The sequence below is a fragment of the Phocoena sinus genome, chromosome 10 (genome assembly GCF_008692025.1).
Source record: "Phocoena sinus isolate mPhoSin1 chromosome 10, mPhoSin1.pri, whole genome shotgun sequence".
NCBI lineage: Eukaryota > Metazoa > Chordata > Mammalia > Artiodactyla > Phocoenidae > Phocoena > Phocoena sinus.
In genome coordinates this window covers 61963021-61975606 of record NC_045772.1, presented here as the reverse complement: position 1 = coordinate 61975606, position 12586 = coordinate 61963021, and the positions used below count along the sequence as shown (strand labels likewise).

Here is a 12586-nt window from a genome sequence, read left to right as displayed (position 1 = left end):
AGGCCTGCATCCTGCCCGGAGGGCTGAGCCACATCTCCCACACCCGCGGTTCCTCTGTTTACCTTGACACAGCTGGAAACTACTCTGTCTTTGAAGTCCCTACTTCAGACGCTGCTGTGCTTTATGTCACACCCTTATTCTTTCACTCTGTGTATTCCAACACTTTCATTTGTCCCTACTTCCTCCTTATCCCTCAGCGCCTCCCCACCCCCACTTCCCTCTCCTCCAGGTCAGACTCCGTGGTGCGTTGCCCCAATCCCATTTGCCCACTGCCTGACCTCACTCCTCGCATGGAGCCCTCCTGGCACAACCTCAGCCCTGGATGCCTGCCAAGTGCCCCCAAAGAATACCTCACCCCTGGGTGGACTGATGGCACCAAGAATGGTCACCAGACCCGCACGGGACCCTTTGCGGCTTCGGGCAGCTCTGCCGAAGCTGAATTACTGCGGACCACGCCCACTCTCAACCCTGCCCCTGCTCCCACCCAACCCCTCATCTCCCATTTTCTGCTCAGATGCCCTCACCTCTTACTTCTCACAGAAAGGAGGCACCAGGATGCTCCACCACACTGGATGCTCTCTCCACCTCTGCACCTCACCCCCTTCGCTTTAGTTTTTTTAATGCTCCTTTAACCACTCCTTCTCTGCTGGCTCCAACTTCAAAACACTCAGGTTTCTTCCACCTAAAAATAACCCTCCTGTGCACCCAGGGCGCCTCCAGTTACTACCCTGTGTCTTGCTTCATCTTTACAGTCAAACGTCTCCAAAGTTACCCCCGCTTGCCGTCCCTGCGTCCTCACCTCCCACTCACTCCTCTCCAGCCTGGCTCCTGTCTACACTGGCGCTGACCGGTCACGATCCACCCCCGGATGGTTGCTTGAACCTGCTTTTCAGTTCTTATCTCAGCTGCTTTCCTGGCCACTCAACCTGCTGCCGACCTCTCCTCTTCACAGCTGTCCTCGTGACTGCCGTGATAACTCGGGAGGAAGCTTGGTGCTGTGGAGGGGAGACGCTGAAACCATGGTTTCCATTGCAATAGTGGGTCCACACTCTGGGTCCACCGCTCACTGGGTAACTGAAACCCTCTTCCTCATTAGTGAAGTGGGGTAAGGATAACACCAACTTTGGGGAACCCCCGAGGTGATGTGGATTTCAGGGAATGGGCCCCAGGTCCCTGGAGCGCCTGCCTGAGCTGAATCCAGGCTCCCTGGCTCCCAGCCGCAAGCCCTTGGGGAGGTCTTGCTTTGCCTCGTCCCAGTCTCACCTCTCTCTGAAGGTCCCGTGCCAGCACCTCCTCTCTCCTCGCCCAGGGCTTGCATGCCAAGCGTCTCAGGACTGTCCGAGGCTTTCCTCTTACCCTGCCCTCTTGCCCTGGGTGCCCCCCGCTCTCCTGGAGCTTAAGTCGCCATCTGTATGCCATGGCTCTGAAAGCTGCAGCCCCAGCCTAACCCGGGTCCTGAATGCCGCGTTAACGCACTGGTCCGTTCTGCGATGATTTCCTCAGCAGCTCCGCTAGTAGCCACTGGAGAATACGTGGTAAATGAGACAGAGGGACCCCGCCACAGAGCCCCCGTGCTGGTGGGCGGGGTTGTTTGACGGACGTGTGAACAAATGGTCATTTGCAGATGGTAGCACAGCAGGGCAATGGGGCGGAGACCTGCAGGCCGACTGTAGGTGGAGGTGGTCAGGGAAAGCCTCTCCGAGGAGGCGGCATCTGCGTCGAGACCTGGGCAGACGAGGATCTAGCCAGGCTGAGGGCTGGGGCACAGTGTTCCTGCCAGAGGGACAGCGGGGCAAAAGGTCCTCTTGTGGGAGTGAGATTGGCATGTCTGAGGGACTGAAACGAGGCTGGTGTGGCGGGAGATTAATGAGCGAGAGGGAGCGCGGAAGTCAGGGAGGAAGCCCTTTGTTCCGGGTGCAGCATCCTCGCGAGGGGACCACCTCCGCCCCAGCAGTTGTCCTTGAGTCACCCCCTCCTTCCCCTGCACAGCCACCCATCACCAAATGGGGTCCGTTCTACCCCTTAGAAAGCTTTGCTCCATCTCTGGCCACCAGCCTCACCTCTCCCACAGCCCCACGTCCGTCGGTGCTTCTCAGTCCACCCCTTCTCCATGGGCACCAGAGCGGTCTTTTAAAAAGGAGTAGACTGGGCTTCCTGGTGACGCAGTGGTTGAGAGTCCGCCTGCTGATGCAGGGGGGACGCGGGTTCGTGCCCCGGTCCGGGAAGATCCCACATACCGCGGAGCGGCTGGTCCCGTGAGCCATGGCCGCTGAGCCTGCGCGTCCGGAGCCTGTGCTCCGCAACGGGAGAGGCCACAACAGTGAGAGGCCCGCGTACCGCAAAAAAAAAAAAAAAGAGTAGACTGTCGAGCCATTCCCTATTGGACGCCCCCATCGCCACCTGCCAGCATGGGTTTTCACTGCTCCAAGGATGGAGTCCAGAATGAGGTTGCCAAGCTGCCGCCCTCTTGGGTCTCTGCTCCCTCTTCTCGTCACCTTTGCCCGCTCTCCACCATGTCTTCTGGGCCTTTGACCCTCCTCGTCCCGTTGCCCAGCTGGCCTCTTTCCCCTGTTCAGGCCTGGGGGTCCCTGTCAGGCATTCCCCCAGCTTGGGCTCGCTCCTGGCAGTCTCCATCTGAGTGTTCAGTTACACGTCTCGTGTCCCTTCTCGGGACACCCACCCGCGTGTCTCAGCCTCACCAAACAGCAAGAGCCCTTGCCCGCCTGACATCGTCACAGCCTCTGTCCTGAACCGTTCAGCCCTGACCCCCTCCAGCTCTGATTCCCTTTCTGCTCCTCTTCTATTCCTCCAGCTCAGCCCTCAGCCCTGCGGGTGAAGGAGGCTGCTCCCCTGCCCCAGGCCCTGGGCTCTTTCTTTTAAAAGATTTCCTTATTTATTTATTTGGCTGCATCGGGTCTTAGTTGCGGCACATGGGATCTTCGATGAGGCACGTGGGAATCTATTGTTGTGGTGCACGGGCTTCTCTCTAGTTGCGACATGAGGGTTTTTCTCTCTCTAGTTGAGGCGTGCGAGCTCAGTAGTTGTGGCGCACAGGCTTAGTTGCCCCGCGGCATGTGGGATCTTAGTTCCTCGACCAGGGATTGAACCCGCGTCCCCTGCATTGGAAGGCGGATTCTTTACCACTGGACCACCAGGGCTCTTTCTTGACTCCCACTTGTTCTCACTTCTCAGATTATAACAGATGCTCTGGGGCACATCTGCACCCAAGACAGCCAGACCCTGGGTCCAGCCCCGACGCTGACCCAGATGGGACAGTTCCAGGTGACACCAAAGTTCAAGGATGGGTTCAGGTAGCTCAGGTAGGGTGGATGGCAGGTGTCTGGAGTTGCATTAAAGGGTGGTGTGATGGAGGGTCATCCATGCTTCACAGAAGGTACACAGGGGTGGGAAGGGAGAGGTAGAGGCAGCCACGCACCCAGTCTTCAGTGATACAGAGGCACGATAGGTTTCATTTATTCATTCATTCCACTAGTGTTATAAACCGCTTACCTGTGCCAGGCACTGCTCTAGACCCTGAGGATGCAGCAGTGAACAAAACAGATAAAAGTCCCTGCCGCTGTGCTGTTGGCATTCTTGTGAGGTGAGGCAGATGATAAGTAATACAGGTAATTTAAAACAGAGAACATCAGATGCCATATTGGTTTCCTAGAGCTGCCATAACAAAGTCACACAGTTATAGAGGCAAGGAGTCCAAAACCAAGGTGTCGGCAGGGCCATGCTCCCTCTGTGATTTGTCGGGAACTCTTCCGAGCTTACGTGGCTTGCTGGCAACCTTTGGTGTTTCTTGGCTGGGACCCGCGTAACTCCAACCTCTGTCTTCCTTGTCATGTGGCATTCTCCACGTGACACCTGTGCACCTGACTCCAGATATCTTTCTTCTAATAAAGACACCCGTCATATTGGATTAGGGGCCCACCCTATTCCAGTGTGATCTCACTTTTATTTGACCAATTACCTCTGCAATGCAAATAAGGTCACATGTGAGGTCCTGGGGCTTAGGACTTCGACACATCTGTTTTTTGGGGGTTGCAACTCGTAACAAGTGGTAAGAAGGGCTGTGGAGAATAACAAAACGGAGGGTGCACAGAGAGTGCGGGGGAAAGGTTGAAGTATTAAGTGGGGTCATGGGGAAGGTGACATTTGAGTAAAGACCGGAATGAGAAAGAGCGATAGAGGTAAGTGGGGAAAAGCCCTCTGGACAGCAGAACAGCAGGAGCTGGGAACCTGAGGAAGGAGCCCACCCGAGCAAACAGTTAAGGAGCAAACCGCAAGGAGGCCCAGGGACCAGGGCCACGGTGAGAGCCAAGGTCAGGGGTCGGGTTGGGGGGTGAGTGAGAGGTTGACCAGCTCTTCCACGGAGACCCAGAACATGCATCTCTCGCGTGCGTTTTCTCAGGAGACCACCAAAGAATGTGCTCCACCAACCAGAGAGCAACCCAGCAATGATGGCGCAGGGGCGTGGGAAGGGGCACGCCCCACGGGAAGGGGAGTGGTGTCTGGGGACAGAGGGATGCCTAGGGGGCTGGACTCCGGAGCTCTCAGGCTGGAGCCTCCATTGCCTGATGCTCTCCTCCTCCAAGAATCCCCAGATGGCCAGCAAGGGGCACAGCTTCTGCTGGAATACTGTCCCTGTCCCTGGCTGCCGCCCTCCCCTGGCCCAGATCACAGTGAACTTTGCTGGAGGCTGAAGATGTATTTTAGCAAAGGATCCAGTTAGGGTTCCAAGCTGTGCAGACGACTTGACTTAACTAACTCGGTCCCTTGTACCACTTGAGGGTCCCTAACATTTTCCCCTCACTGTCCCCTCTGTGTTCCTCTTGCAGTCACCTTGCCTTGTGCACATCTGCTCCCCCAGGCTTCACGGGTCTGTGATGGAGGTGTCCGCAGCCCGGGTCTCTGCTCCCTCCACGGGGACGGGGGGAGATCCTAGGGCATTTCTCTGCCAGGGTCTCTCTCCCCACAGCAGCCTGGACTCCTCACCACTATGACAGCAGCTCTTCACCCACAGTCGACAGCCCATGTGAACCCTCCTATTTGACTTTGAATCCCTTCCTTGCAAAACAACAAGCCAGCTGAGACTTCCTGGTGGTCCAGTGGCTAAGACCCCGTGCTCTCAATGCCGGGGGCCCGGGTTCGATCCCTGGTCAGGGAACTAAATCCCACATGTTGCAACTAAGAGCTCACATGCCACAACTAAGTTCGCATGCCACAACTAAAGATTCCGCATGCTGCAACTAAAAAAAGATCCCGCATGCCCCACGAAGATCTCACGTGCCACAACTAAGACCCAGCGCAGCCAAATAAATAAATATTTGAAAAAAACAACAACCCTCTAAAACAAAAAAACCCAACAACCCAGCTAAAAGTAGATTTACCTCCTTCTTGGACTGGCTGTCATGACAAGAGCTACCATGTTAGCTGGAAACTTCTCTGCCTGAGCCATCTGCTTAAATGTCAGCTCCGATAGGATAGGGATTTTTGCTGTTCCATTCACTGCACACAGAAGGCTATGAGGAAATCGATTTTTGAATGAATTAAAATTTTGAATTTAAAGTTCTTCTTTGATCACAGCGTGGGGAGGAGGAAGAAAGTATAAGTGGATTCTAGCCCCTTAGTTCTCTCGAGTGAAAGATGTGTTAGCTCGCAGAAATGTGCTAGAACCTAGCTGAGGCACTTTGGAGTTCGATCAGAGGACATGCTGCTGGCATGAATGGAAGCTTTAGAGAAATGACGGCAAAGTTTAAGGGGGATGGTCGGCAGACTGCTGGATATCGTCATGCTCGCCTTTCGGATTTAGCAACAATGAGGTTTTGTGAGGAAATCCAATAACTCCAAATGCTTTCAACACTGTCCGTTCTTTAGATATCACTCTTCATGGGTTTGCAAAAAAAAAAAAAAAGCACATTTTTTTCTCCTGTGTGCAAGCTGGGTGGAGAGGGCAGGGCTGTGTGATTGGCTGAAGTTTGGAACAGCGTGTTCCAGCACCTGGGAGCGAGGTCCAGAGGCTGTGGAAACGGCTGGAGCAGAAACAGCCACTTCAAAGGCACAGGTGGCAGGCGGATGGGAGCATCGCGCTCCCTGTTTGGTCCCAAATTCGAACGTATCTTTTCATTTAAAATATCTTTATCAGACACCAAATATTATAGGAATTGTTGGAGAAATGAATTAAAAGTAGAAAGTATAGTTTGTCCTTTGTCACTTGGGAGAAATGATGACTATTTCAAAACCATTGGGTAGAAAGCAAGGCTGATGCCCCACCTCCCCTCCCCCGGTGGCTAAGGCGGTGTTTCTTAAAGTGGGTTCCATGATCCTCCAGCCTCAAGGGACTTTAATGGGTGTTGCTTGAAAATAGGGTTCTGTGGTCTGGTAAATTAGGGGATTATTGAGTTCGGCAAAGTTAAAATTGTTTCTTTATTGCAGTTCCTGTAAGAGGCATTGCTATGCCAATATTATGATGACTCTAAGAGAAGCACAGAGCACTTCCCAGCAGATTTGACCAAAGAATTGATTTCCCCCCTCCTCCTCTTTTTTTTTTAAAGGAGCCTCCCATGGGACCCCCATTCCAACCAACATCCTTTGGAGAAACATTGAAAACCTTCCCTTTGGAAGAGAAGAAGAACTTCGGAAAAAAAAGCATAAATTGTGGCTCTTCGGATCGTGCATTTCCTTTAGTCAGAACAACAGTATAAAATTAATTTTATTTCCAAGGACTGTAATGCCACATTACTAAATTTAAATTCACTTCTTTTTCCAAAAAGAGTTTAAAAAAAAACACATTTCGGAACTACTACTTATGTGAAACAAATCTCTGCATGGAGCAATGGCCAAATATGTACAAGAATTTTATACAGGATGCAAATGTGATTCAAGAATTTCAGTGTGCCACAACTATTTTACCCAGAGTTCCCCGTGCTCTGTGGGTCCTGCGACACAATAGATCTTGGCTGGTTTCCCTTTAGCGTGATTGTCACGAAGGAAGCCCATTCCTTGAATAGCTATTTTGTTTGCTTTGGTTTGACCAATCTCTACTGCCAGCAACCTTGTTGGCTAAAATGAACTGGCCCAGAGAATAGGCTTGGTGGCCTGGGCTGTTGGCTGAGGAGTGGGGACCGGGGGCCAAGGCTCGGAAGCTTGAAGGCCTGATGGGCTGGCTCTGTGGGGAAGTTGGCTGCATTGCATTGGTTGAGAGATGTTTTGTTAGATGAATCTGAGCTTACTTGGGTATGTTGTTTTTTTTTTGTTTTGCGGTACGTGGGCCTCTCACTGTTGTGGCCTCTCCCGTTGCGGAGCACAGGCTCCAGACGCACAGGCTCAGCGGCCATGGCTCACGGGCCCAGCCTCTTCGCGGCATGTGGGATCCTCCCGGACCGGGGCACGAACCCGTGTCCCCTGCATCGGCAGGCGGGCCCCCAACCACTGCGCCACCAGGGAAGCCCCTGGGTATGTTTTTACCATGTTATACGTTCTGAACTTTAATTTCTGAGTGTAACTCTGGCTTCTGTGGTTACGGCTGGTGGTTGTCATGTTGGTTGTGTGGCTGGATTTAAAATAGTGGAAATTGAGAGATTCTTAATGAAAGAAGGGGCAAAGGCCACAGTAAAGGGGCCTGTGGGATGGGGGGATTGTTGTGAGTTTCTTTCAAAACCATCTACCATAGCTACCAAATATACTATCGGGTGATCAAATACAGTGCCCACGAGGGCTAGGTGGGAAACGTAGGGTGCCCCTCTAAGGGACCTGAGATGGCTGTTGCATGAGGGATTCAGGCCTGATGGTGTCAGATCTTCTGATTGTTCAGGAGGAGATGGAAATCCAGATTTTTATATGAATTCTACTGATTTTAAAATGTAGGATCCATTAAAAAATGGTGTGAGCCAATCCCAACTTCCACCTGTGGCCAAAGCTGGCCCATGGTTGCCAGTTTGTGACCACTGGTGACTGACAGGTCTCTGTCTCCAGCTTTAATTCTCTCTTGAGCACCAGAGCTACATACAGAGCTACCTAGTAGATGCCCATACACCTGGGTGTCCCAAAGCGTCTCAATTTCTGCTTGTCCAAAGTTGACCTTGCCATCTCTTCCACCCCTGTTCACCCTGGGTCCCTGTTCTCAGTGATGATACAGCAAGCCTCCCATCACCCAGGTCACCCTGGGAGTCCTCCTGGCATCCACCTCTAGCATCTCCTCTCCATGTCCTTGCCACTGTCTTCAGGCCCTTACCTGGACCATTTCCATAGCCTCCTAACCAATGTCCCTGCCTCCAAATCTTCCTTCCAGTCCTTCCTCTGGATCTGCATTGTCCAGGACTGTAGCCACTGGTTACCTGTGGCTACAATTGAATTCATTAAAATCAAGTAGAATTTACAACTTCAGTTCTTTAGTCTTAGTGGTCACATGTGGCTAGTGGCTCCCATATGGGACAGCGCAGACACAGACTATTTCCATCGCTGCAGAAAATTCTATTGGCCAGCATTGCCTTGTAAGCACGTTACTGCCTATAATTTCCCTGATTGTCCATTTCCCTCTGGATAAAGTCCAGTCTCCTTAACCTAGTTTATGCCTCCACCCCGTCTAGGTGCACCTGTCCAGCTGCATCCCCCATCTTGTCCCCACATTCACCCTCCGCTCCAGCCACCCCAGCTCCCTGTAGCTCCCTGCCTGTGTCGACATCTTTCTGCCTTCATGCCTGGGCGCCCTTGGTCCTGCAGCCTGGAGCCACTTGCTTACCTGCATAACCCCAGACTCAGCTCAAACACACCTCTTGTTTGGGGTTCTGTAGCGCCCACCCCAGGACCCCACACCTGCCAGGTCACTCTCACGAGAGCACAGCTGTACTGCAGCACTCGGCCCTCTGGGGACAGTTTGTCTGTCTGTCTCTCTGTGAGTCCGGCTGTGCTTCCTTCCTATCTGCACTCCCCACGTCTAGCGCAGTAGTAGGCGTGGTGATTGGGGGTGGGGTCAGAAGAGACTGGGGAACACGATCCTGACGAGCACCTGGAGTCCGCAGGAAGCTTTCACCTGCGAGGACACACCTCACGCACACTGGGCTAAGCAGTGAAGGGAGCTTTTCAGCTCCACCAACTGGTCAGTGTAGAGGAAGGATGGACTTCAGCGCTGGTTTGATGTGGGCTCAGTCTGTCAAGGCCTGGGGAGTCAGTGGTCTCTCTCCAGGCAGATGTGGTGCAGCGTCCACCTGAGACTGGCGCCCTCGTGTGGCCCAAGAGGGCACAGCAGCTCCCTGGGCTGTGGCTTCCCGTCCAGGTCCTGGGAGAGAGGGAGGATGGGTTTGGGAGGCTCTCTTAGGAGGGCAAGGAAGCCACTTTCCAAGGAGCCCCACGGCAAAACTCTCCTCGCCCCATGTTCCCCTTACCATGTACCCCCGACACCCCGTACCCCCTAACTTATGCAGTGGTGGGAGGGCTGTCTGTCTCAGCTTAAAACCCCTTGTCTAAGCTCCCAAGACACCCTGAAAGTGTGCTAGGGAAGTTGAAAGAACCCTCATTTCTTCCCAGGGAAGCTCTGAACCAAAGAAGGTAATCCAGGCCAGAGCCCTTCTCTTCTGATTCCATTAGGCCTTGGGGGACCAGGAAGAAATGAAGGATTCTGGACGGATTAATGGGGACCCGATGACCTCTGGAGCAGGACAGGCACCTTGAAAACGTGGGAATGCTCTTCCTCTGAATCTCATTTGTCTAAACTTCTGGTCCCTGGGAGATGCTCCCATGCCCCTCTAGGCTGGAGCTTCCTGCAAAGGCACTGGTGGGTGTCTAGCTCCCTCTAATGGGAAGTCAATGTCAGGCCGGACTGCACCCCACTTCCTCCAAGCCATCCCCCAACCCCCCAGGGCTTGTAGGGATAGGCAGCCAGGCACTGCTTCCTCTCCCACCCCACTGAAGCCGGGGACACTAGTTAAGGCTGCAGGACCTAGAACTGCGGCTTTAGGAAGGAAGGTGCAGGGGGGAGGATCCTGCGGGAAGAGGCAGATGCTAGATGGAGAGGGAGGGAGGGAGAGGGAGAAGGAGGGAGAGGTGCGAGGGGGGTACACTGTGTAGGGAAGTCCCTTCCTTGGAAAGGCCCTCGTCTTTAGGTACATTCCTTAGTGAGCCACAAGGGAAAGTCCAAGTCAGTTGGAGAGTTACCCGTTTTCTCTCAGAAGAGGTAATTCCCTTTTATGTAAATGTTTCAGTAAAGAAATTTGCCTATGGAGTAAATGTGCCTTTGGGGGAGATTTAAGGGACACGGTGGCAAAGGGAGCCAGTGTCACCCCCTCTCCTTCTACTCAGCATCCATTCCCTCTTCTTTCAATGCGCCCTTTGCACTGTGGAGGCCAGAAAGCCAGAAACCGCCCTTCTCAGACTCCCTTGCAGCTAGAGTGCATTAGGTAGAGCCAAAGAGATGCACTTGTGCAGGATTTGGAAGGCGGAGGTGCCATGGGGGCCATTGCTGAAGCAATTCCCGCTCTGTGGATGGTGACTTGGTGGTATGTTGGTGTGTCCTTGAACTCAACAATTCCACTGGAAGCCTCCAGCTTCCTGCCTCCACCCATGCTTTTATAAGCATCTAATTCCCTGAATCCCACCCCCTTTTCTTAACCTAGATTGGCTTGTTTCCTACACTGCTGATACAGTAAGTATTCAGAGGAGGCTGGTTTGAATGGAAAACAATGCTGGATCTGCTCCTAACAGATCTTTGGCTCTAAAAGAGAGAGGGCCACCCCAGATTGGGGGATAGGAGTGGGGAGGGACCCTCAGAGGGACAGTGTTGGACAGGAGTCCTGTTTCTCAGAAGCCAGTGGGATGCGGGGTAGTGGGTATAGGTGGGGGTGAGGCAGACGCTTGTGAGAGGACCAGCTAAATGGTGACATTGCCACGTTTACCCCTGGACCTTAGGACCCCCCCTTCTTTCCTTCCCTCCCCCTTCCCGGGCATCCAGTAAGGATGGACTTTTGGTGTAACACAATGGCCCAGGTGCTCCCTCTTCCTCTCTTAGCCACTGCTGCTCTCTGGAAAGACCTGGTGAGCCCACCTGCTGACACTGAGGCATAAGGAGGGTCAGGCCTATAGCACAGTCCCCATGGCGGCTGGGGCTGGGCGGAGGGGGGGGGCTTGTTTTAGAATAAAGTCACTTCAAGATCAAAGACTAAAGCTCTCCAGGGGAATTCTGGGCATCAGCTATGGGAAGGGGAGTTATTTTTTGACATTAGAACACTCTGGAATCATACAGGCAAGTCGACTGAAGAGATTCCCTCAGGTGTTATGGGACGAGGCAGCTTAAAATATGGCCCCCCAGTTCTTTGGCACTCCTGCCGTTGAAGTGGGATCTATGTCCCCTCCCTAAAACTGGGTAGGCTTGAGACCACTTCACCAATAGGCACAGTGGACGCAATGCCATATGATATCTAAGGTTAGGTCATAAAAACCAGGCAGCGCTGGCCTGGGCCTCTGGGAACGCTGCTTTCCCGATGACCCTCTCCGGATACTTCCTCTTGGGACCCAGCCGTCATGCTGTGAGCAGCCACGTGACGAGGCCTGCGTGGATCCTCCAGTGGACAGTGGCAGCCCAGGTCAGCTTTTGAATCATCTGGTCCAGACATGTGAAGAAAGAAGCTGGAGTGAGGATGATTCTAGCCCCGGACGTCCATCTGAGTCACCCTCGGCCCCTCGGGTCCTCCGCACTGAGGCCGCAGCCTCCACCCCCAACACACCCTGTGCCAGCGCCCCGACCCCTGGACTCTGTAAGCACAATAAACCAGGTGCTAGTTAGAGGAGGTCTGAAACGTTGCGGCAGCTGACTGCAGCCTGGGTCACTGCCCACACGAGGGCCCTTCTCCCGTGGGGTCCCCGCCACGCCCCGCACTCAGTGGATTTTTGGGGGAACCAGGCCTCAGGAGGGCTGCGAAGCCCCACCGTGCTTGGTGAGCCCTGCCGACCGACTGTCACAACCCGTCACGCAGACCTGGGGGATCTGAGCTCAGATGCCAGGCAGGCTTACCAAGGCATTTCCTGTAGACACGGGTCTCTCCCGCTCAGAGAACAGCACGTCTGCATTTGCTTCAGCGGTGAACAATTCTCATTTCTGTCAGGGGAGCAAAGACTCTGGAGCAGGCAGACCTGGATTTGAGACTGGCTCCCCCTCTCAGTGCCTCTGAGCCCTTGTGCAGGTTTGGTCATGTCTCTGAGCCTCAGTTTCCCCATCTGCCAAACAGGGACAGTGTGTAGGCCCTTGCAAGGTTGCTGTGAGGATGAGGTAATGCGTGAAAAGCCTCAGTGGGAACAGCCATCCTTCTCCTTGGGAACTAGCCTCAGGGAGACTGCTTGGTTGAACCCAGCACCCAGGGACAAAAGACGGTGGACTTTCACCCAAGTTCCCAGGTTTACTGGGGTATTAGTTGGGCTATCCATTCTCCATGCATCAGAGACTCAAAATGTCAGTGACTTAAGCAGATGGAACTTGGTTTTCTGTCCCGAACCGTCCTGGTAGGAACATCGAGGACCGGCATAACAGCTGCACAGCATCAGGTCTCAGGCTTTTTCTGTCTTGCTGCTCTACACGCTGACAGGCAAGCTC

At 53.6% G+C, this 12586-nt stretch overlaps 1 protein-coding gene across 2 annotated transcripts in view; it reads left to right on the top strand.

Moving 5' to 3' along the window:
• SMIM41 (small integral membrane protein 41) overlaps positions 1-12586 on the top strand; it is a 43021-nt gene that overhangs the window by 7225 nt on the left and 23210 nt on the right. Inside the window, exon 2 of one of the 2 annotated variants that reach the window (XM_032646568.1) lies at positions 6561-7324. The exons of the other annotated variant lie outside the window; for it this stretch is intronic. The gene's annotated coding sequence lies outside the window, so the exon portion shown is untranslated. Of the gene's footprint in view, positions 1-6560; positions 7325-12586 lie in introns of those variants that run through there. 2 annotated transcript variants of the gene reach the window in all.